Below are 24335 nucleotides of genomic sequence, written 5' to 3'. Positions count from 1 at the left end.
ATTAAGTAGGTAGTTGGCAGATGATAAAATAAAATATAATTTTATTTTGTCGAGTCTTTAAAAAGCTAATGTACATAATCTTTTTGTAGAGTCAGATGCAAGAAACTCATAGATCTTCTTCAAGATTTGAGCATTAGTCTATCATCGAAATTAGAAGACGACTATGGAGTGTTCACTAACCTTGATTCTAAACCGTAATTGAAGAACCATTGACGTTTTTATTTAAAATATACTGTATTGTTAGTGTGGTTCCATACATTATATACAGTGCATTGCAAAAGTATTCACACATTTCTTTTTTCTTTGTACTTTTTACTTAACATTCAACTGTAGACCTGCATTTGCACGTTCATTCTTGATGTTCTTCAATAGTTATTCCAAGTATTCACTATTTTCTGCTAGTAGCATGGCGTCATCTGCATATATTAAAATGATTTATGTTACCTAATTTTCATACCTCCTTCCTCGGAGTCTAATCCATTTTTGTGCATAAGAAATTTAGCATTCAAGATAAATATTATGATAACATGGAGCCTGAACTGAAAACTTCTGTTTCTTCTGATGATCATCTCTTGTCTTTACAGGTTGTGCATTAGGATAATCAAATGTTCTGGTACATTTTTTTAAAGAGTGATAAATAGTTCTTTTCATGATCTGCACAATCAAAAGTTTTGCTGTAATCTTATGAAGTATCCACTATCCAATTTATGTTTCTAGTATGATCCCTTGTACCGTTTTCTCTCCTGAACCCAGCTTAGATATTCAGCATTTCTTGTTCCAGATATATTTAAAGCATTTTGATGTAGAACTTTGAACATTTTTTTTTTTTGCATTGGAGATTAAAACAATAGTCTATTAATCACTGCAATTCATTCTGTCCCCTTTCTTGGAAAGTGGAGTATATTTTGCTTGCTTCTAGTCATTGTTCTGTTTTTTTGTGTTTGCTGACAGATTTTAGTAAGAATTTGAGCTACTTCAATCTCTGTTACTTGAAGCAGCTGTATTGGTATGCCATCTGATTCTGGTGATTTATTTCTCTCAAGTGCTTTGAGTGCTGCTTCCTTTCATTTTTAAAAAAATGGTTGATTTCATTTTTTTAAATGGTCAAATAGATTCTTCCTTGACTGAATCTTGCCATCTTTTTCATCTCTTTTCTATAGTTCTTCAAATAATTCTTCTTTGAATCTTGTCATCTTTTCATCTCTTTTCTATAGTTCTTCAATGTATTATTTCCAACATCTTTTTATTTGTTCTTTTTCATGAAATATATTCCCCTGCTGGATGTACAGCTTATCTATCCTTGGTTTGAATTTCCCAGTGAGTTTCTCTTTGTTTTTGGCTGCAGATAGTGTCTTCTTGTGCTCTTCCTTCCCAATGTCCCTGATATCATTTGTTGGATTTTAGTGGGTCTGTAGATAGTTTGTAGGTTGTATTTTTTCATCAGTTTCCCCATGAGGTCAGTGATGGAGTATCCATTGGTCTAGAGCCCAGTTTAGGTTTAAGGTACAAGAGTAAGACAAAGGTCCACCCAGAGAAAAAGTGTTCTTACCATACATCAAGGACCCACTGACCGCATAGGAAAGCTGATGAAGAATCACAACCTACAAACTCCCTAATTTCAGTTTGTAGTTCTTCTCACTCCCACTCAGTAAGAGGTATTAGTACAAACTATTGTATAAAGCCATGGTATTCCCTGTAGTAACCTACGGATGTGAGAGCTGGACCTTAGGGAAGGCTGAGCGAAGGAAGATAGATGCTTTTGAACTGTGGTGTTGGAGGAAAGTTCTGAGAGTGCCGTGGACTGCGAGAAGATCCAACCAGTCCATCCTCCAGGAAATAAAGCCCGACTGCTCATTGGAGGGAAGGATACTAGAGACAAAGTTGAAGTACTTTGGCCACATCATGAGGAGACAGCAAAGCCTAGAGAAGACAATTATGCTGGGGAAAGAGGAAGGCAAAAGGAAGAGGGGCCGAACAAGGGCAAGATGGATGGATGGCATCCTTGAAGTGACTGGACTGACCTTGAAGGAGCTGGGGGTGGTGACGGCCGACGGGGAGCTCTGGCGTGGGCTGGTCCATGAGGTCACGAAGAGTCGGAGACGACTGAACGAATGAACAACAACATTGTTTACATTATCTCTAATTTTGTGAGGATGTTCTTCAGGTTTAATTTTGGCACAGTGATTGATCTTGACATTTTGTCAGATTTGATTCAGAGAAGAATTCCGTTTTCTTTCAATTCCCATTTGCCCCCTCCAAAAGTAACTTTGTCACTCACCTTCCCCCTGCAAGAATCCTTCTTAGTTTTCAAGAACTCCGACAGCTTATAGCAGTGGGAGTTGCACCAGAGGCACACATATAGTCTTCTATTTCTTCCCTCCTCATCTTCCCAGCCTGTTGTTTAATAGGGCTCCATGCCTATAGCTCTTGGAAAAACTATATACTTCAGTACACTTTTAATTACTGCTGAAATAATGTGGCAGTCAGGAAGGAAGGAAAGGGGCAAGCAATATGTCATTTATTTAGCGAGACAGGAAAAGGGATAAGCCAGCATGAGGCTTTTTGAATGTAGGTTGAGTTTGTGAAAATGAGAAGGCAGCTTTTTTTCCAAACTGCGGATTGGCTTTAAACAGATATGTGTTCTTGCTGTTTTTACAGGAAAAAAAATATTTCAGTATAAAGTTAGCTTCGGAGGAATTGCATATGTCTAGGTGTTACTCTTTTTACATACTCCCCAACTATTTGAGTTCTACCATTTATTTCAATTGTACATACGGTTCTTCTGATTCAACAGTATATTTGAAGCAGAACAGGATGCTGCAAATGAGAAAGAAAACTATCTTCCTTTGCTTCTTCTGATGTAAGCCTTCATTGTACCAGAATATCTTCTGTGGCAAGAAATCTGCCAAATTCAGAAGATACACCAAATCTCAATCCATTAGCTATGCTTGCATGACATGGTAAACTAGAGATCTTGGCTTATTCTAAAGTATGTGCTCCCTTTGATAGCACCTGTGGGAATTGTCCTAAGAAGCTCAAGTAGCTTTGCTCCATGGGGTGTTGTGTTATCCAAATGTCCCCTCTCCGTATACATTCACCTACTTGCCGTGGATACACAGGAACACCGATAATAGCAAACTATTGAAATGAAGGATGTCTTGCCCAACAATAACATAGAGTTGTATAGCATTACTGTATTAGTTTTCACCCAGCTCCTTTCAGATATGATTCTAGCTCTTGCTTTTTTTTTTTTTCAGAAGTTCATATTCCTTTGGCCTTTGGAGACTTTTTTTTTCTTTTTTCTTTAAAAAACTATTTATTATAATTATGATAAATAACAGAATAACAGATAATGGCAGATATAATAAAGCAACAATAATTTTGATATATACATGCCTGTCTACCTTAGCCAGTCAACTAGTTATTTCTGACATTCAATGCATATTATCCATAATTTAACATAAATAATTTAGCCTTGCTATTTCTACATTTTATCCACTATTTTCCGTCTATACTTTCTTCTTATTTAATTTTTTAAAATATAAAAGTTCATCATAACATTCAAACAACAACACACAACATGTTATAGACCAAAACCCCTATCCCACACAAAATAAAACCTCTTCCCCATACCCATGTACCCCTTCACCATGTCTTCTGATGCTGAAGCACTATGAAGCCTTTAAACCAATTTATCTATCCTTGTTCGTAGTACTCCTATATTCCTAATGGAGCTACTCTACATGACTGATTCCCCATTCAGATATGCCATGGCCAATTTCAGTTTTTCCAGAAAGTCCTCTTTATTTTTGTTCCTCCTATTATTGGTTAGTTTGGCCATTAGCATATATTCCCTCATTCTTTCCCTCCAGTCCTTTTTAGTTAACCCTTTTTCCCCTTTCCAATCTTTGGCTATGGTTAATCTTGCTGAGGTAAAGCTGTATTGGTATATTTCTAGGTCCTTTTATTATTGTTTTCTCTATGTAAACCTAATAGACACAATCCTGGGCTTTTTTTTATCTTATTATGTAGCATTTTATTTGTCTCCTTAGTTCCCTTATCCCAAAATGCCTGTATGGTCTCACAACTCCACCACACATGGAAGAATATCCCTTTCTGTTTCCTACATCTCCAGCAATTTATCTATTTTTGCAAATGTTGCTGAGGTGATATAGCATCTATTTATTTTATCAATATCGAGTCTCCCTTATTGATTCAGATAGCATAACCTTGAATTCTTTCTTCCATAGGTATTCCCAGTTATCTAATTCTATTGATCTATCTAGGTTCTTGGCCCAGGATATAATTACTGTCTTGACTCTGTTGTCCTCCATATTTTAACTTAATATGTACAGTATTTGTGTAAACCCTTTGTTTCCCTTTTCCCATATTCTTTCCAATTCTGATGATTTGGTTGCTTTTGGAGCCTTATTGAGCAGTATGTCATATCATATGCAGTATTTTGCTTTGTTTTTAAAGCAAGCAGTATGAGATTTGGACAGTTAAAGTAAAATTGGTTTTTTTCCCCATTTTTATTCCAGTTCTGCTGTGTTTCAGATATGTACAGCTAAAAAGCCATGCATAAGCTTGATGTAATATTTGATAGTGAGTTGGAGGTGGCCTATTTGAGGTGGCAAGTGTGTGGTCAGTAACTAATTTTATTTTTTTTAAACTGAAATGCTTTGCTTTTATTTTTCTCAGTTATTATTATTATTATTATTATTATTTATTTACTTTATTTGTATACCGCACTCTCTCAGCCCGTAGGCGACTCAGTGCGGTTTACAACCAGGTCAATATACAAAGTGCACAACATTAGCATTAGCATTTAAAAAACAGTAACTAAAGCAACTAAATCAATATAACAATACATCAGAACATCAATATAACAACAATACATCCAGTTATTGTTTTTAAAGTACTGTTTCCATAGTTTCCATTACTTGGTCTGTTTTTTCTACCACACCTGTATTATTAGGTGTGCATTTACATGGAAATCAAGAAGGCATTGTATACACAACTGTATCTAAAAATCTGTATGTAGTGTTTTGTTGATACACAGGAACCTATGAACATTGGGAAATATTTCACAAGAAACCACAAAACACACCTTGTGATTACATTTAGGTGCGCTTTAGCATTTTGTTTCAGTTGGGTATTTTACTGTTGAGCAAACTTGTTGATTAAGTCCCATATAAGAATAGAATTTTTTATGATGCTCACACTGCTCACACCAAACCTGCACCTTTGCAAGTTCTGTGTGTGTTGTTGTTGTTGTTATTTTTTTGTTTTTGTTGTTTGTTTGTTTTTGCAATGAATGCATGCTTATCTCTCTCCTCCCAATACTTGGATTCCAAAGAACCCAAAACTGTTGTAAAGTATAGATGCACCCATTCTGAAACTCATAAATTTTTCTTTTAAATCAAAAGCCAGGAGTAAAACTCAGGACATTCCCCATTCTATGTATTTTGAAGACTGATTGGTCACAGGGAATGGGCCTTTCACAATGTGCAGTATTGTCTGTTTTCTTTTTAATTGTTACATTTTAAACTGGTTTTAATTTTATTGACAGTTTAATTGCTTTTTTAATTTTTGTGTAAAAGCAGTTTTGAGTCCTAAGCAGAGAATAAAATCAGGATACAAATAAATAGCAATGCTAGTAGTAATAATAATAAGTGCTGACATGTTTATTATTTGATGACTCTATGTTTATTGCACATGTTAATTGCTTAGTAGAGTCAGGTTTTTTTGTCACATTAGCCTGGAAAAATACTTTGTGTGAGTTGACGTGGTAGTTTGCTATTGCACACGCATATCTTAAACCAACCCATTGTACTTTAAGAGCACCAGAATTATTGTGGCAGTTCTACTTTACATTGTCACATGATCTTATTTTCCACATTTTTAAAACTGCTGTGAATTTATACAAGACTCCATTGTCATTTTCACTAAACTGACACAAAATTGCTACAGCTTTTAACTTTAATATACATACAAAAACTAAGAAAATTAGAGATACATTGTTTCACTTGTTAACCGTTTCTTTTGGCGTTATCATCTTCTGTTTTCTGCCTGTATATGGGCATGTTAATACAATCGTTTTGAATAATCATCTAGCAGTTTTATAACATATTTCAGGATTGTAAATTACCAGTTTACTACAACTGAGAAAGTTCTCAGCTTTGAACAAGTTTCTTCATTTTGTACTTTGATATCATCACCAAAACCTTTTCATGAATAGTTCCAACATGCCAAGGACCCACTGATCCAGTGGACACTGGTATTTTATATTTTTCAGGAGCACATTGGAGCTGACGTGAACCTGCCAACTACCCCTACGTTTTCTGGGACGTTGAAAGAACTCTCAACCCTACATTTTAAAAAAAGTTTTATTTTTAATCATTACTGAAAACCCGCTGCTGAATCAAGATCAGTGATAATTCTTTGTAGTTACTTTATAAATTGTTGTTACCTAAGAGTCAACTAGATGATCTAAAAGAAAATATTTTTATGATCACATTTCTGTAATTTATAATTAAACACTGTGCACTTTTAGATACAGTTCGGGATATTTGAAAAATATGAATCATATAGGTGCAGTGTCCACTTTAAAGTTGCTACATTAAATGAAATCATGAAGATTTCTTGGTTGTACACAGTTGAACCACATCTTAGACTTGCAGTCATAGCAAAGTTGTATAATCTAAATATATATATAAGAAAATATATAACATCAATTCAGATGTTATGTGTAAAACTTCCTTTTCTTCTGGCGTTTTTTTTCTTCTCCTGGTGTTTATTCTGGCTTCTCCAGTCACAGTTTGTTTTATAAGATTGCTAACTTAGGAATTTATTTAGACCAGATTTGTCTTTTACTGCATTAAGACAGGTTAACCATAAAATGACATGGGAGTCTTTTGACCTGTACTACTTCCTATCCCCAAATTGTGTCATGATATTATTTTATTTTTTCAACAAATTTGTAAATGTGCCTCTCATTCAACTGCAGTCTAACACTGATACTGGATTTTTGGCAGTGTGAAGTCTAGTTTCTGCATTTTGTGTAAGAACTGGCTCATGCTGTGGTAACTGATCAGTTTGTACTCCATTTCTGCTCAGTATCATTAGTGCCATAAAATCTGATTATCATCTAAAATTTTGTAAATTGACCAAGAACTCTCTAGGTTTTTGGTTATAAATTCCATCGTGTATTTATACAAACAGGATTCTCATTAAATTGAACTTTTTAGTTGTGTGTAATTCATATTAAATTGTGGATAGACAGAAATTTCAAATTTATTCAGAAATGTAACAGGAAGGTTGATATATATATATATATATATATATATATATATATATGCTACCACAATCTTACTAAAAAGTATACTGTATACTTTGGAAAATAGCTTGAGGAATGTAGCATCAACCCAAAATTCTAAAATTACATACTTTTGTGTAATTGTGCAGTGAATATATCTATACATCTTATAAATTCATCACACACACACACACACCTCTTTAAAGTAAAACAAAATCTATAAAATACTAGGTTTATGCAATGCGATCTCTTGCTAATCTATTCAGCAGCAATAAATAAGTAAATTATTATTGCTCCTGTGTCATCTTTGCTCATGTCCACATAGTTCGATTGCAAGCTCTTTGGGGACAGGTGAGGTTTCTTTCTGACCTTGCAGTGATTTATTTTATTACTGCCATCATCCTTTTGAGATAACTTCCCCACCCTACTTTCTCCTATACCTAGTTCGATGAAATTCTAGTTTTTGGTAGCCATCTATTGCATTACTACCTACAATTCTACAAATATTTTCCTTTTATTGTTGTGCAGTTTACAATATTGAAAAAGTATGTGATACTATAATATTTCAGTCTAAATATTATTAGTATTAGTTAATGTTCTGTCATAATAAATACGTATTTCATTATTTTCATGAATGACTTGAAGCAACAGATTATTGTGTATATTCAAATTAAAGTCATTTAGTCATTGATAATTACTTTAACAATGTGATATTTTATATGTGTGTATTTTTTCAGTAACTTTTAAAGTTTGCATTTCAGTATTTTGAATTTTAAAACACGATTATATATACATGAATGCTTAATTTGGAATACTTATTTTCTATTTAATATAATCAGTTCACATATATGTGTGGCATACATTTGCACATTCTCAGGAGAAGTGTAAGCTTTATGATGTTAAAATATTTGTAAGAGCCTACTACTAGTTACGGCCAACATATTTTGATTATGAACAACATATTGCAAATTAAAGAGATATGTGTGTAGCTCATTTGTGTGGTGTTCTTTCAAGTTTGTTTAAAACGATTTCTTATTGCTTTGTGAGTTTCCAGAAAGATAACATTTGTACCTGATACGTTTATTTGTTGCAAAAGAAATGTGCAGTTTCTTCCCATATGAAAGGATATATTTTTGTTCTCCATTAACATAATTTAATATGCAAAACATTTTCATAATATGTTTTAAAATACCATAATCTGAACTGTGATGATTTGAATTATAGTTAGGCAGATGTCCACTTTTGCCTTATTATGTAATCTGTCTGTATTGTTTTCTTTTAAAATTCATTTTGTAATAAGTCATCAGTAGATGGTTTTTTTTTTTTATGGCCATATAACTTCTATTGCTTAATAATATAGTGGTGGAACATTTATACTAAAGATGTATTGATCTCAACTCTGGTGCAAGAGTACCCAGTGCTTTTTGGTGATATGGCAGCAAAATATAATAGATTGTGGACATATGTTGCTAAGCTTTTACTTACAAGAAATGAGTATTTTGGATAAATTTTAATATCTTTCAATCTAGAAAGATTACATGACCATTAACTGCATTAAATATTATACTGTTCTTATATTTGTCAGTACTAGAAAGCACATGCAGCTGTCTTTTTAAGTTCATTACATGGATGAGTCCAAGCATGATAATAACTGAAAGACAAATTCATACTGGTACAGCTGGTATAAATGAAAAAGGAATACATAGCAACCATTCCCCTCCTGTATACCTAATTGAACAAATGTTTTGTTTTGTTTTTACTGTTCAAGATTTTCACTGACAGAGTAGATAGGCATGTCTGCTAAGACTAGACATTACATTGAGTTATGTAAATGCTAGATGTTTTTGTCAGGAAAAAAAATCTGTGCATTAGTCATTTAACTTCAGATGAATTATATCCATAAATTTTAATTTTGCCATTTTTTTGTGGTAGATAAATGTGTTAATCTTCAATTTATCAGGATTGTAGCTGATGGTGTTCTTTTCCATAGAGCTTTTTTTTTTTATCAAGCAGACATTTCCATCAGCAGAATAGTTACTTCTGTTCCTACAGCTATCCATATCATTTCTCATGATGTTTCAAAGAGTTCCAGAAATTTGTGGAAACAGATGAAAACATGCAGGGACCCACTGAATGGGGAAAGTAAAAATGTTGCCTTCTCTAAGTTCTTGTGGGTTTTTTCGGGCTATATGACCATGTTCTAGAGGCATTTCTCCTGACGTTTCGCCTGCATCTATGGCAAGCATCCTCAGAGGTGAGGTCTCGATTCCAACCTCCTCCTCCCTCCCTCCCTCTGCCCCAGACACAGAGTTGCCTTCTCTGTTTTGCTGGATTTGTTTTTGCTAATTCAAAGAGTTCATCAGTAGAAGGATACCATTAGATAGAACTCCTAATCTGTCTGTAGTTTATGCTTGTCAAGGACACTGCGCTTTCTAGGTGAAGTAAAATAACATCTTCCAAAGATTTAACTTTCACTGGCTTTACAGCTACCAGTTCCTCTGGAAAGAATGAAAATTCATAATAAAAATGGATTACATTTGTAGATGTTTTTTGTAAGCATTATTTGCATCTTCATCTTGTTGTCTAAATCAAGGCTTCATAAACTTTTCCTCTTGGGACCCCTTTTGGCATGATACATTTTTACATGAACCTAGGTGTATAGACTCACACACACACACATATAGGTATAACAATCAAGCATTTACTGATAACAGATCACATTTGCAAGACTGCTAAAAATACAGATTTTGCTTTTTATGAAGTACTAGCTGTCCCCTGCCACGCGTTGCTGTGGCCCAGTCTGTGTATATGTATTTTGTGTGTGTATATATGTGTGTATATGTGTAAATATGTTGTTTTGTGCATGCATTGTAATTTTTTTTTGCTTTTTTAGTCTCTTCTGTGCTTTTCAGTGTTTTTATGAGTGATGGTCACTTGTTGCTGGCCTGATATATGTATTTTGTCCAAATTTGGTGTCTATTCGTCCAGTGGTTTTTGATTTATGTTAATCATAAAAACACAGGCAGTATTTTATTTATTTTTATAGAATGTCTTTAGCAGTGTTTCTATACTTTTATAATGCCACAACCCCTTAATGCAGTTCCTCATGTTGTGATGACCCCCAACCATAAAACTATTTTCATAGCTCCTTCATAACTGTAATTTTGCTCCTGTTCTGAATCATCATGTAAATATCTGATATGCAAGATGTATTTATGTTGAAAGTCTTCGACAATACATTGTATTTCTGTTGTTATAAATTGAACATAATTAAAGCATACCTATTAATCACAAAAACAATAAGTTTGGGGAGTATGAACAACGGATGATGGGATTTGGAGTACGTTCAACTGATTCAGCTCAGACTTCCACAGACCACGAAGACTCCCATGAATGACAGATCTGAACCAAACTTGGCACTCAGAACCTCCATGACCAGCAGAAAATACCGGAGGGATCTGGGAGGAATTCACTGTGATAGGATTCTAGTGTTGTAAGAGACCTCCAAGGGCCATCCAGTCCAACCTCCCTCTGCCATAAGGGAAAAACACAATCCAAACACTCCTAACAGATGGCCGTAGAGACTCCGCTTAATAATAATATTATTAATAGTATAATAGTAATAGAATCCTAGAGTAGGGAGACCTTCAAGGGCCATCCAGTCCAACCAGCAAAACAGTCCTGATAGATGGCCATTTAGACTCTCCGTAATAATAATAATAATAATAATAATAATAATAATTCCTTTCTTCCTCCCTTCCTTCCTCTCTCCTTTCTCTTCCTTCCTTCCTTCCTTCCCTCCTTCCCTCTCCCATCCCTGCCTCCTTTCCTTTCTTTTCATTCATCTTTCTTTCCTTTTACCTTTCCTTCCATTCATATCCTTCTCTTCACCAGTCCTTTTCTTCCTGTCTTCTCTCCTTTCTTTCCCTTCCTTCCTCCCTTCTTTCTGTGGTAGTTTGTAAGGGGTTTGCATCCTCTCTTCACCCAACGGTCCCTAGTGGTGGGGGAGGGGTGTGTGCAGCTGCCCTTGCAGCCAGGCTTCCCTTTCAATCCTCCGGTTTGGGGGGAGGGGTTGCCTGGGGGCCATTTGGGCCTCTAGGAACCTCTACAGTGGCTGATGGGGCTTGCCTCGCCAAGGCTCCACGCCCTCCTCCGTCTCTCCTTCCTTCTTTCCCTCTTTCCTTTCCTCAGGAGTTTGCCTTCCTGCTTGGAGAGGGACTCCATGGCAAGGCAGCCCCTTTAATCTTTCAACGGTTGGTGCCTCAGTCTTCTCTCACGCGCTGGGGAAAGGGCCTCTTGCGCATGCTCAGTTGGGTACTTTTTTGGAGGGGATATTAAAGTTATTTCCCCTTCCTTTTAAAATATTTTTTTGTTTGGAAGACATAGATCGGATTACAATGTGTTTTGCTGCCAAATTTGGTGCCAATTCGTCCAGGGGTTTTTGAGTTCTGTGAATACCACAAACGAACATTACATTTTTATTTATATAAATAACTTAAGTGTCTTCTACAGAGCCCACTGTAAGCACTGTACAACATTCTTATAAATGTCTAAAATTGCCACTAAGTGACATTCAGAAAACTTTTGCTGTTTTCAATTTTTTGTGACCCCAATATTGAGCTAAGCCCCAATATTGGGGTCAGGACTCACAGTTTAAAAAGCAGTGGTCTCAATGACCCCTCCCCCCAAAAATACACACAGAACTGGAACTAGAATTCTGATTGTTCCACTTTTATCTGTAGAGATAACTGTTTTCAAAAAGTCACTTTTTGGCACAAATTGGAACGCTTCAATGTATGCACTTATACATTTTTGTTTTTTCAGTTAACAGTATCATATTTTAGTAAGTTAAAGTTCTCAAAGATTTTAATGACCTAAACTTTTACTGTAGAAATATAAATGGCATGGCACAGAATTATATGATGAAGTATGGAAGAGAGAGGAATATGAAAGTAATAATATTTCAACCTCCTAGCAAAATTTCATGGAGTTCTTAACATTTGTTGAGTCAAGGGTTATTTCTTGGGTTTACTATTTCTCTACTGATAGTAACAATTGGCAAGCACTATTACATTAATTTTTCAAAGACCATGACTAGGTTTTACTCAAGAGATAAATATTTTAGCAGCTCAGTGTGTATCTAATTTCCACATAGGCAATGTAGTTATTAAAAATATACAATATGCATGACTTGGTGACACCACAAATCCTGTTTTGTTTTAAAGTTTAATAGGTCTGTTTAACTCTGTGACCTAGTAATATGTTCAAATCATCACTGTGTGTGCAAAATCTTGTAAGGTTTACATAACGTTTACAGATAAATACTTGTGTACATCTAAATAATATTGTGTTAAATGTATGCATATCAAAAACAAGGCAGAATGTCTATCTCTCTTTCTACCTTACTTTAGCAGTTTCAGAGAGAGAGAGAGAGTAGTTCCAGCACAAAAAATAAGGAGGGACAGGAAAGAAGTAATATAGTATATAAGATTATCGGATTTATTTAAGCAAAATTCATGGAAAGGTTATGCTTAAATGTTTGTTCTTTCCTCTTCTCCTGTCCCTTTTGCACTTTATTTCAGACACTGTGTAACACCATATTCAGTTTATGTATACATATGTATGCACACAAGAGTCAGTGTGATGTAGTGGTTTGAGCACTGCATAATTGTTCTAGAGACAAGGTTCAAATCCCCACTTGGCTATGGAAACCCACTGGGTGATGTTGGGCAAGTCACATTGCAATGGCATGTTGTTTGTGAACACACCTTGCCAAAAACCCTTGTAATAAGTTTGGTTTAGGGTTGTCATAGATCACAAAATAACACAACAACAACAGCGATGTATTCTCTCACATACAATGTACTAAACTACATAATGTTTCCCACAATAATGTGTGCGTGTGTGTGTGTGGTTCTGTTGTGTGTCGTATGCATGTTTAACAGAAGAATCTTGAGTAACCAGTAGTTTTCTGAAGGTCTGCTAGATATGCATGTATAAATAGTTTTTTTAAAAAATTGTGGTAATGTTTATATATGACATCATGCATTTGTTTAGAAGAGCATCCAATTGAACCCATATGTTAAAGAAACATGTCTTATACTATGGAGTGATGTTTTAGTCCTGAAATATCTATCATCTATTAATACTTAGAAGTTTTCTTTAGGAGGCTACCCCTAAAAACAAATTACTGATGAATCAGTCTTGAGTACAAGTTATTGGTAGCTTATATATTATTTCCTTAAAATTTGTATTGGAGTGATTAATCAGAAATGTCTGTAAACCATTTTGTTTGAAAAACCAAACACAGAATACCTCAAAACTTTGACAAGCTGAAATGTGTTGCCTATTGTCTCAATGCTAAAGCTTTCCTGCATGTTTTCCAAACAATTAAATAATTTACCTTACAGGAATTATATAAAACTGCTTTTAATATGAAAGTGTATTGTTACCATATGCTATATTTAGCTTTGTCAAAGGAGTTAGCTTTATTCAGAGGGGACTTCGAGACTGAATTTGACAAACATGCAATTCTGGTGCTGTTTTGTCTTTCTCACACATGCATGCAATGAAACAACCAGGTCTCATAAGCCTTGCAAAACAAAAACAGTTTGAGTCTGTCTGCAGGACTATCCTCACATCGGTCCTGTTCATTCAGTGTAACCTAAAACACAAGGGAGTTTATTTTTAAACAAGCACTGCAATTTAGTCCAATATGCATACATATTCATTAAGTATGATGAATCTAATCACAGATGTCCTTGAAGGTACACTCTGAATCTGAAAATAAATCCCCAAATATAAGTTTTGTGCTGTAATACATTCTGAAATAAGATTGAAAACAGGGCCTTTCTACACTGACACTATAATGCAGTTCGAAGCCAATGTGAGTTTCAGTGCCCATCAAGCCACAAACCTCACCAGAAAGTCTGGAATAAGCTAGATAATGCACTGCAGCCAATCAGAGTATATCCTATATAGGGCTTGAAACTGGGCCCAGAATATGCAGAGTGCTTGTCAGGACACCCCTACTGCTGAACCACTGTAAATATTGGCGGAAACACAGCAGGCTGAAAGGTAAAAAAAAATTGCTCCCTCAGGAGAAGAAATTGCATAAATTCCCATGCGAACTCTCATTTTCCCCACCCCTTTGTTCTCATTTTCTGTGCGTATTGTGGTCCTGAGAACTGACATGCACATCTTCACATCTCATTGGACAGGTTCAGAAAAAAGACATTTACTGGGGGCTGTATAGCTGCAGTTACTGCGATTGCTGGGTTTGGTTCCCATCTGCAGTCAGGTAATATGGCCACCATCCCAGCCTTTAACTGGTTTCTAGGGAGTTTATACAGTTTAACAGTGAAACCAGCTTGTTCTAATCCACTTCCAAACTTGATTATAGTGTCTGGGTAGAACTGCCTTACTTCTTTGAACTCCATAAATGCATGTGTTAGTACTGAAAAACACATTCAGACTGCAGTTCTGTGCATTTATATTTTTGTTGGAAGGGCCAGTGAATACTTAGATTTTCAGTCAAATTAAATCTGAATAGTCACATAATTTCCATTTAAGTTGGTTAGTCTACTAACAGCTATTTTAAATGGACTGACATTAGATTTAGTACACTTAAATGGTATTTAGATATTTGTTTTTCATAATATGAAAATATGAATTGGTTTGTCTCAAATTGACAAATGTGATCATCACTAATAGTCAACACGGGTTTATCAAAAACAAGTCATGCCAGCCTAATCTGCTCTCTTTTTTTCAATAGAGTTATAAGCTGGATAGATGCGGGGAATGCCATGGATGTAGCGTATCTGGACACAAACCTCACCAGAAAGTACATTAAGTGTACTAAGGCCTTCGACAAGGTCCACCATGACCTTCTGGCAAACAAACTAGTCAAATGTGGGCTAGGCAAAACTACGGTTAGGTGGATCTGTAATTGGTTAAGTGAACGAACGCAGAGGGTGCTCACCAATGCTTCCTCTTCATCCTGGAAAGAAGTGATGAGTGGAGTGCTGCAGGGTTCCGTCCTGGGCCCGGTCCTGTTCAACATCTTTATTAATGACTTAGATGAAGGGTTAGAAGGCATGATAATCAAGTTTGCAGATGACACCAAATTGGGAGGGATAGCCAATACTCCAGAAGACAGGAGCAGAATTCAAAATGACCTTAACAGATTAGAGAGATGGGCCAAAAACTAACAAAATGAAGTTCACCAGTGACAAATGCAAGATACTCCACTTAGGCAGAAAAAATGAAATGCAAAGATACAGAATGGGGAACGCATGGCTCGAGAGCAGTATGTGTTTAAAAAAGATCTTGGAGTCCTCAAGTTAAACATGAGCCAACAATGTGATGAAGCGGCAAAAAAAGCCAGTGGGATTTTGGCCTGAATGAATAGGAGTATAGTGTCTAGATCTAGGGAAGTAATGCTACCCCTCTATTCTGCCTTGGTTAGACCACATCTGGAATAATGTATCCAATTCTGGGCACCACCATTGAAGGGAGATATTGACAAACTGTAATGTGTTCAGGGAGGGCAACTAAAATGATCAAGGGTCTGGACAACAAACCCTATGAGGAGCGACTTAAAGAGCTGGGAATGTTTTGCCTGAAGAAGAGAAGGCTGAGAGATGACATGATAGCCATGTATAAATATGTGAGAAGAAGTCATAGGAAGGAGGGAGCAAGCTTGTTTTCTGCTGCCCGGAGACTAGGACGCGGAACAGTGGCTTCAAACTACAAGAAAGGAGATTCCATCTGAACATGAGGAAAAACTTCCTGGCTGTGAGAGCTGTTCAGCAGTGGAACTCTCTGCCACGGAGTGTGGTGGAGGCTCCTTCTTTGGAGGCTTTTAAACAGAGGCTGGATGTCCATCTGTCGGGGGTGCTTTGAATGCAATTTTCCTGCTTCTTGGCAGAGGGTTAGACTAGATGGCCCATAAGGTCTCCTCCAACTCTATGATTCTATGACTATGTCAAGGTATATAATAATCTAGTACATCCTGCTTGCTTTAGTGAGTTTATCACAACATTATGTGGCTCTTCCTGTTCCTTTTCATTCTCATAAAGACCTAGTGAAACAGGCCAGCATGAAGTGAGAGTTGCTGTCCCTTAGTAAGAGTTTCTGAGTCAATACTGTTATCCCCCACACTTTGCAATTCACCGATATAGTTCAACACTAACATTCTGCTCTTATTATACAGTACAACTATAGAGTAATTGATTAAATAAATGAAAGCATTTTTATTGACTGAAACATGGTTAAGTACATATTAGAGAGCATTTGAACCAATTATGTTTATTACAGGTACTTACAAAACTAAATTGATGGTATAAAAGATATTGCTTTATTTCTTTCACTAAACTGTGTTTCTAGAGTTGGCGACTGGTATATTGTATGTATACACACTACAGAAATCATGTGTCCTTTCTTCAGAACTGTTAGCTATCTTCTAGTTTGACAAGATCTTCAGCATTCTCTGCCAGAGTGCTGGCACTTCACCAGCTACAAATATCAGGACTCCATAGAGTGGTGTCAAGTTATATTAATTCTACAGTGTAGATACACCCATAGTTTAGTCATTAACTACCGAATGAACTAAACCTTCATATTCAGAGCTAGTACTGTATCTATGGAGCCCCCGGTGGTGCAGTGGGTTAAAGCATTGAGCTGCTGAGCTTGTTGATCGAAAGGTCGCAGGTTCGATTCCGGGGAGCGGCGTGAGCTTCCGCTGTCAGCCCTAGCTTCTGCCAACCTAGCAGTTCGAAAACATGCAAATGTGAGTAGATCAATAGGTACCGCTCCGGCGGGAAGGTAACGGCGCTCCAGGCAGTCATGCCGGCCACATGACCTTGGAGGTGTCTACGGACAATGCTGGCTTTTCGGCTTAGAAATGGAGATGAGCACCACACCCCAGAGTCAGACATGACTGGACTTAATGTCAGGGGACTACCTTTACCTTTTACCTTTTTACTGTATCTATCTGAATGGCAAATACTGATGACAAACATAAGTTGCTGAACTTTTCATATGTATTGAGCTGGTTACTTTTCAAAGTAGAATCATAGAACCAGATGGGCACACATCTGATTTAGAAATAAAGTATTTTGCATTGTTTTTGTTTTGATAAAAAGGGTAATATGAAAATCAGATACAGATAGCAAATTATTATGTTCATTTATACTTCACTTTTTCTCTCCACATGGAGACAAAGTTTGCAAATGTGCAGTGCAAGGGGTATGAACGTTGACAATATTAAATCCATAGTAGTAGCTTTGTTTAAATTTAGGGTTTTTCCTTTGAATCTAGGTTGTCTATGTGAGGAGTTTGAGTAATGTGACCCACAGGAGTCATTTATGAATGTGAATATGATAATAATTGGCAAAAGAGTTGTTGACTATACAAAAGTCTTTACTTAGGAAATGTCCACATCTGGTTTATTGCTTTCAGTTGAGAATTTCAACTGGAAAGAAATTGTCTTGTAACATGTTTTCCAGAATTACTATTAGGCAGATGTTTTCTTACCACACTGTGCTGGACAGATGTGTCTTTTAAAATAATTTGAAATAATCCACAAGATTATTACACAAAAATAGTCATTTTCAATTCATAGGACTGCATTTTTTTTAATACTATCCAGAAATTACACTTTGGCAGTCTTTAGATCAGTAGCAAATAGGTAGTTGTTAGTATAAACATCTGTATGTTCCCTAGGCTAGCATCAATTTATTGAAAAAAATTATAAACGTTTTCCTTATTTTTGTGTTGTTGTAAAGAGGAGTAGAATAATGTCATATTTGGTAACCATTTTATAATACAAATAGGATGTTATTCTCTTAATTTTCTTAACATTATCACAGGATAATTTGTTTTACTGGTAGAGACAAGATTTATAGGACCAGACTTGGACTGCTTTGGATGACGATTTTAATTCTGGCAATTTTAATCTGGCAAGTGGGTTGTTAATGTATATGTATAACTATTTTAATTTGTGTATGTATTCATTATGTGTTTTATACTATGTGAAGCATTGAATTGTTGCCTTTTTGGAAGCGGTTCTGAGTCCCTCTGTGGAGGTCGAGAAGGATGGGGTATACATGTTTTAAATAAATAAATAAATAAATATTGCAGAGTCCACATTTATCCCCCCTGTGCCCAGCTATATTTCTCTGCTCCCTCCCCCTTCTCCCACCACCCTCTGGGAACAATACTTTCTTTCATTCAAGTATTATTTTAGTTGATTAATCATGGAAAGAGTATGGTTTAATTTGCTTTTTCGTTTACTCTATCGGTCTCCCCCATTTCAGATCACACTTCTTCATTCGGCCTGTTGTTTATTTGGTTCTCCTGGAGCATGAAATCCGCTAAAAATTCACACCATTTTTTAATTTCCCACTTTCTGTGCTCCTTCCAGCCCAGCGCCGCAGTTGCTTGGGTGGTGACTGTCATATATCTTATAATTTTTGCCAAATTTTAAAGTTTTAGTTCCTATCTGAGGGAAATAACTGCAAGTTATTATTTCTTTCCACACAAAGAAATTACGAGATCAGAGGGAATCATTACAAGAAAATTAGACCCCCAGACACAAGCGGGACTGAACGAAAATATTAAGAAAGAAAATATTAAGTAAGAAAATTAAAGAGGTTATTAATAATCTTACACCAAACTATTCTCCTGATTCCGACAGTTTTACCTCTAACTTTTATAAAAATTTCCAATCTGAAATTATCTCCAATGTAGACATTTTATTTAATGGGATATTAAAGAGTAGAACCATCCCTGAAACATAGAAAGGGTCTGAAATAATTACAATTTTAAAGCCCAGTAAAGAGGAGACCCTACTCTTACAGGCCAATGACTTTATGTAAAATGATTATAAAATTATTACAAAAATCTTTGCTGATAGAGTGATTGACACTCTAAGTTAGAGGATGACCAATATGATTTTATTAAAAACAGAAGACTAGCAGATCCCAATAGAAATATACTTAATGTAATTAACCAAGACACAAGAGAAAAAGAGAAACTCCTGTTATCAAAATTGGATGTTTACAAAGCGTTTAACACAGTAAACCAACAATATCTTAAGTCTGTGAAGAATGTAATTTGGAGAGGAAATTCTGTGAAATAATTAAGGAACTTATAAAGATAACCAGGAGCAATTGCTAATCAACGGGACCAGAACAAGAACAGTTAAGATTAAAAGTAGGACTAAACAAGGCTCCCTCCTTTCCCACATCCTCTTTGTGTTGCAAATAGAATCATTAGCAAATTTCTTTAGAAATTGTAATGAAATTAAGGATTTAAAATTGGGATGGATTTAATTAACATCAATTTGTATGCTGATGATGCCATGGTTCTATTGGGGTCACTGGAAGACTATAAAAGAAGTAATTAGTACTATAAAGAAATCTGAAAAGTTATCCCTAAATATTTTAACTTCTTCTCACCCAGTTTTATCCCCAAGATAGCCTGTGTTCCTTTCAACTCTTTCACAGTCAGATTTTTAACATTCAAAAATCAGAAATTCAACATAAAAATCTGACTGTGAAAGAGTTAAAAGGAACACAGGCTATATATTCTCAAAAAATTAAACATAATACAATTTGATCTTCAAAACTACGTAAAAAAACTTTAGGTATGCGCCTACATTATAAAAAAAATTCTGAATGGGTTTTATTAAGTTTTGAAAAAAGGAAGTTATGCTGCTTCACCCTGTATAATCACTTATGGAAAGAATAAACAATCAAATCCGCAATTGGAAAAATTGGAACTAGGATATGTCAAGCAAACTTAAGATAGTCAATTAAGATAGTATTACAACATAAAGGAGTATTTTAAAAAAGACTAAAAGATAGAAGTGAGGGGCTAAAACAGGAAGGAGACCAATTATTCCAGTTTTTTTTTAAAAAAACACCCCATCAGATCTAAATAAAGAAAGATGGAAAGAGAATAAGACGTTATTAGAAAATTTAGAGGAAATTGAAGGAACAAAAATACTTGTTTGTAAAAAATTACTTTCAGATTAACTCTATAAATAACAGAAAGATAATAGCAAGTTATCTAAAAAAGAAAGGGAGGAATACAATAAAAAATTGAAGGATGGAAATGGACGAATGTAGGGGGCGCTGGTGGTTCATTTCGGTTACTTTGCAGATAGCACCTTCATGTTCAAATGTTCATGGATAATGACATAAACACGTTCATGAGAAATCCCCATGATGTCTGCTATTCATTTAGCTGAAATTCGCCAATTCTCCAGTATAAGGTTGTGTACAACATCGACAATTTCTGGAAAACAACAACCACTCTCAGTCGTCCAGGAGATTCCTCATCATTGGTGCTGAAGTGGCCTGTATTAAATTTGGCAACCCAGCTCTTAACTGTAGAATATGAAGGACATTGATTCCCCCAATGTCTGCAACATATCACCATGAATATCCTTCATGGAGTTTCCTTACAGAAACAAGAATTGTATCACTCCTCTGCTCTCATTTGTTGTGAATATCACCTTAACTCCGCCATTTTTTCCCCCGCCATGCCTAGATTACTGTTACCATAAGGTACGAACACAAAATTTTGAAAACATATATTAGACACATAAGGCTTTCCTGTGATGTAACATTCATTACCATAGAAACAAAAAAAGAACACAAAGCCAAATACTTATCAGCAGCCCCTAGTATAATATAAACTCCTTTCTTTAGGTCCCAGTCTGAGACACATGCATGAAGTGTAATTCTAATATTACAGGTGCTGTGTTCTTACTTTACTTGTGATCCTTTAATTGAAAACAGAGATGTTAGCATAACTAAAATTAATCTGCTTAACATGTATAGTCAGTTGGGATGTGGATATAAATTATCTGTTCCATTCTACTTTTGATATCTGTTTCCTTGGTTGCAGAAGTGAGCTACAAAAGCAACCAGAAGCAATGACTTTGACTGCTGATGACTCCTTTTGCTTTTATTTCTTTTAAACTGAATGTTGGGTCAGTGAAAAGGAAAGTATTTGAAAATGTCACTTGTCATATTTTTAGCTCATTTATTTCTAGTTTACAGTAATATAAAACAAGAATTATCAGTGTGCACCATTTGACAGGTTCTACATGGAGGAAATTGTCTATGACCCCTTTGTAGTAGCCCACTGCTGCTTTAAACCTTCAAAGCTCTCTAAAGGTGAAACTGGAAACGGATGTCCGCCAACTTCTTGATTGCTTATTTCTTTAATATTTGGTATTTTCATGTGTGGGGCAACTAATTGTGTGTGTCTTGATGAGAATTGCTTCTAGACAACCAGAACTCATTATATTTACATAACATTTGTTTAAGACATTTTGATACTGTTTTCCATTTCAAGACGTCTCAAAATGGCTCAAAATATTACACTGCTAAAAGGCAGAGTGTGTAGTATTCATGTTGAATTAGCTAAGCAAGGAGGAGAATACAAGTGAGATAGGTAGTGGTTGGTATCTTGTTACCAGCAAACACAAACATAAATCCACTTTACATTTGTACATGTTTTTTCTTTTGTGTTCTCTTCCATCTTCTGCAACAATCTGAGCTCCCCTCCCCAAATTACCGTTGAGTTCCTGTAGCACCTACTTGTTCTGTGGCTGTGGAGACCAGTTAGGGGAGATCAGAAAAGTGTCATAGCCAGAAACAAACTGAATACACAAAACTCTGAGACTCAGAAGGATCTGAGCCAGTGATGTAATCATTGTGTCTGGCAACAGATACTTCTCCCTCCAGCAGTCAGGAGGTAGGTAGAGGGTAGGGAGGCTGCAACAGTTGAACAATGAGTCCAGGGGATCATGATTGAAAAGCTGTAGCATAGTTTCTCATGCTATTATATCAGTTTATGTTTGTATCATACTGATGGTTGACAGCAGTTGGAGACATGGAACCATTTTATTATTATATTACCATGGTGTGGGTGGTTTTGAGGTCATGACTGACTGGATATTTGAGGAGGAACACTCTTATTAAGACGTGAAGATGTACTAAGTTTGATAAAGAACTAATTTATCTCCTCTAACCAAAAGCCACATGCATTGCATTTTAATCTCTTATTGTTCTCCACCTTGATTCACGAAGGGAGACAGATAAGAAATAACGACAAAATCATCAGCAACAAAACAGCATTTACAGAATATTTGAAATAAAAATGCAAGAACTAATGTGAGGAAAGTAAAAACTCTGATATTAGCTGTTATTATCATTGGGACATAGAGATTCTAGCTGAATCTAGCTGAATCTTAAATAAAACTACATTCTAATTTGAACATTTTGATAAAATATCCTGCTATAATGAGAACTTCTTCAGGAACCTCAACTCAGGAGTATTAGAGACAAAAACCTGCTACTCTACCTTGCTTCTATTTCCTGTTTCCTCTCATATCATACATACCTTCCAATTGGAAAATGTATATTGGCACAAGGTGGAAATTAATGCTCTGATTCTTGGGAATCAGAAAATAATATTTTGTGTATGTTTGTAACAGTTTACTTTCACTAAGGACTTTATCACATTGAGGTCACAATTGCAGGCGATAGAGGATTTGCTATGGATCGTGGAGAATCTGGCCAGGGAAACCCAGCTCCCTGCCTCGCCCCTCACCCAATCTCATGAGGGTGAAGGGTCATTACCCGGCTTCCCCTCATTCTTCTCTAAGGAACATGGGAAGTCTCCCATGTTGCTGCTGTTGCCTCTTACAACAGTTCAACTTCCGATTAGGCACAGAGCCCCGCCATAAGTAAATTAACATTTTGTGATGGGATCTGGCAGGCTTCGTGCTTGAGGTGAGGTTGAACTGTCCTAGGATGAGCAATTTTGTCCATGTGATGAAGTCATAAAACAACAACAAAAAGAGCCAACCTTACCAGAAAGTAACTGAAATACAATTCTAAAACTAATTATACAGAGAGAAATACAAACATGCAATACAACATAAATCAAACTGACAAATGTAAATAACTAAAATGTACGATATTATAAAACAATACTAAACTAAAATTCCACAAAATTTCTGCAACATATGGTAGAAAACCTTGGTTACTATAAATCCTCAACTCTTGGCATTTGCTTTAGATTCTTCATATAAAATCAGTTGGTTAACTAAAATAAGGAAACATGTATTTGTACAGTTTCAATATGTACATTTGTGTAAGCAAAGAACAAACAAATGTATAACATAATACAGATTTCAGTTTGTTCAAAACGTCCTCTCAATGTATTTCAAAATGAAAATTCAGATTTTCTTTTGAAAGTGCCCTCTGGTGGGGAACATGAAATTGTTAGGATACTGTTTGCTGAGATACAGCAAAATTCAAATAAGACAAATAAATATGACACTGGCAGTCTTCTGTTATGTATGTTGTGTATGTTTACTTATAGTGCAAATAAATGTATGCTTACTCAAGCAAGTTTTGTGATTTGAAAGAAGACATACTCAAAAGTATGTCTTGTTCAAAATAACTGCTGTTTAAAATGGTAACTGGATATCCAAATGCATTTCCCTTCTGTATTGTTATGGTGTTGACTGCCCTCAAGTTGACTTTGAAATGGTGACTCCATGAACGAGAGACCTCCAAATCACCCTTTGGTTCAGATCCTCCTGACTCAAGGTCATGGGTTCCTTGACTAAGTCAGTGTATCTTCAATACAGTCTTCCTCTTTCCCACTTCCTTTATACTATACAAAGCTTTGTTGTTTTTCTTAGAGAGTTATGTCTTTCAATGATATGACAAAAGGGAATGGTTGCTGATGACACGATAAATAAAAAACCCTGTTTAATCAACTTGGCTTCTATGGAAATTTCAGGCTTGGTTTATTCTAGGATCCATTTATTGGTCTTTTTAGCAGTCGATTCTATCAGTAGAATTCTTCTCCACACTTGAAAGAAGTTGATTTTTTTTTCCAGTCAGCTTTCTTCAGTGTCCACCTTTTACTCCTATACATATAAATGGAATATACCGTATCATGAGCAATCCCAATTGTAATATTC

At 35.7% G+C, this 24335-nt stretch overlaps 1 protein-coding gene and 1 long non-coding RNA gene across 4 annotated transcripts in view; both read left to right on the top strand.

Annotated features, from left to right (window-relative positions):
- The window catches only part of NOVA1 (NOVA alternative splicing regulator 1), a 148385-nt gene that overhangs the window by 48622 nt on the left and 75428 nt on the right, over positions 1 to 24335 (top strand). The gene's annotated exons all lie outside the window — the stretch shown is intronic.
- LOC132765491 (uncharacterized) lies at positions 4598 to 8311 on the top strand. The gene is made up of 2 exons (XR_009630419.2): positions 4598 to 4644; positions 6299 to 8311. It is a non-coding gene; the product is annotated as an uncharacterized lncRNA (long non-coding RNA).

Source organism: Anolis sagrei, chromosome 1, assembly GCF_037176765.1.
Source record: "Anolis sagrei isolate rAnoSag1 chromosome 1, rAnoSag1.mat, whole genome shotgun sequence".
NCBI lineage: Eukaryota > Metazoa > Chordata > Lepidosauria > Squamata > Dactyloidae > Anolis > Anolis sagrei.
Note: the sequence above shows the minus strand (reverse complement) of the source record. Positions and strands in the feature narration are given on the sequence as shown.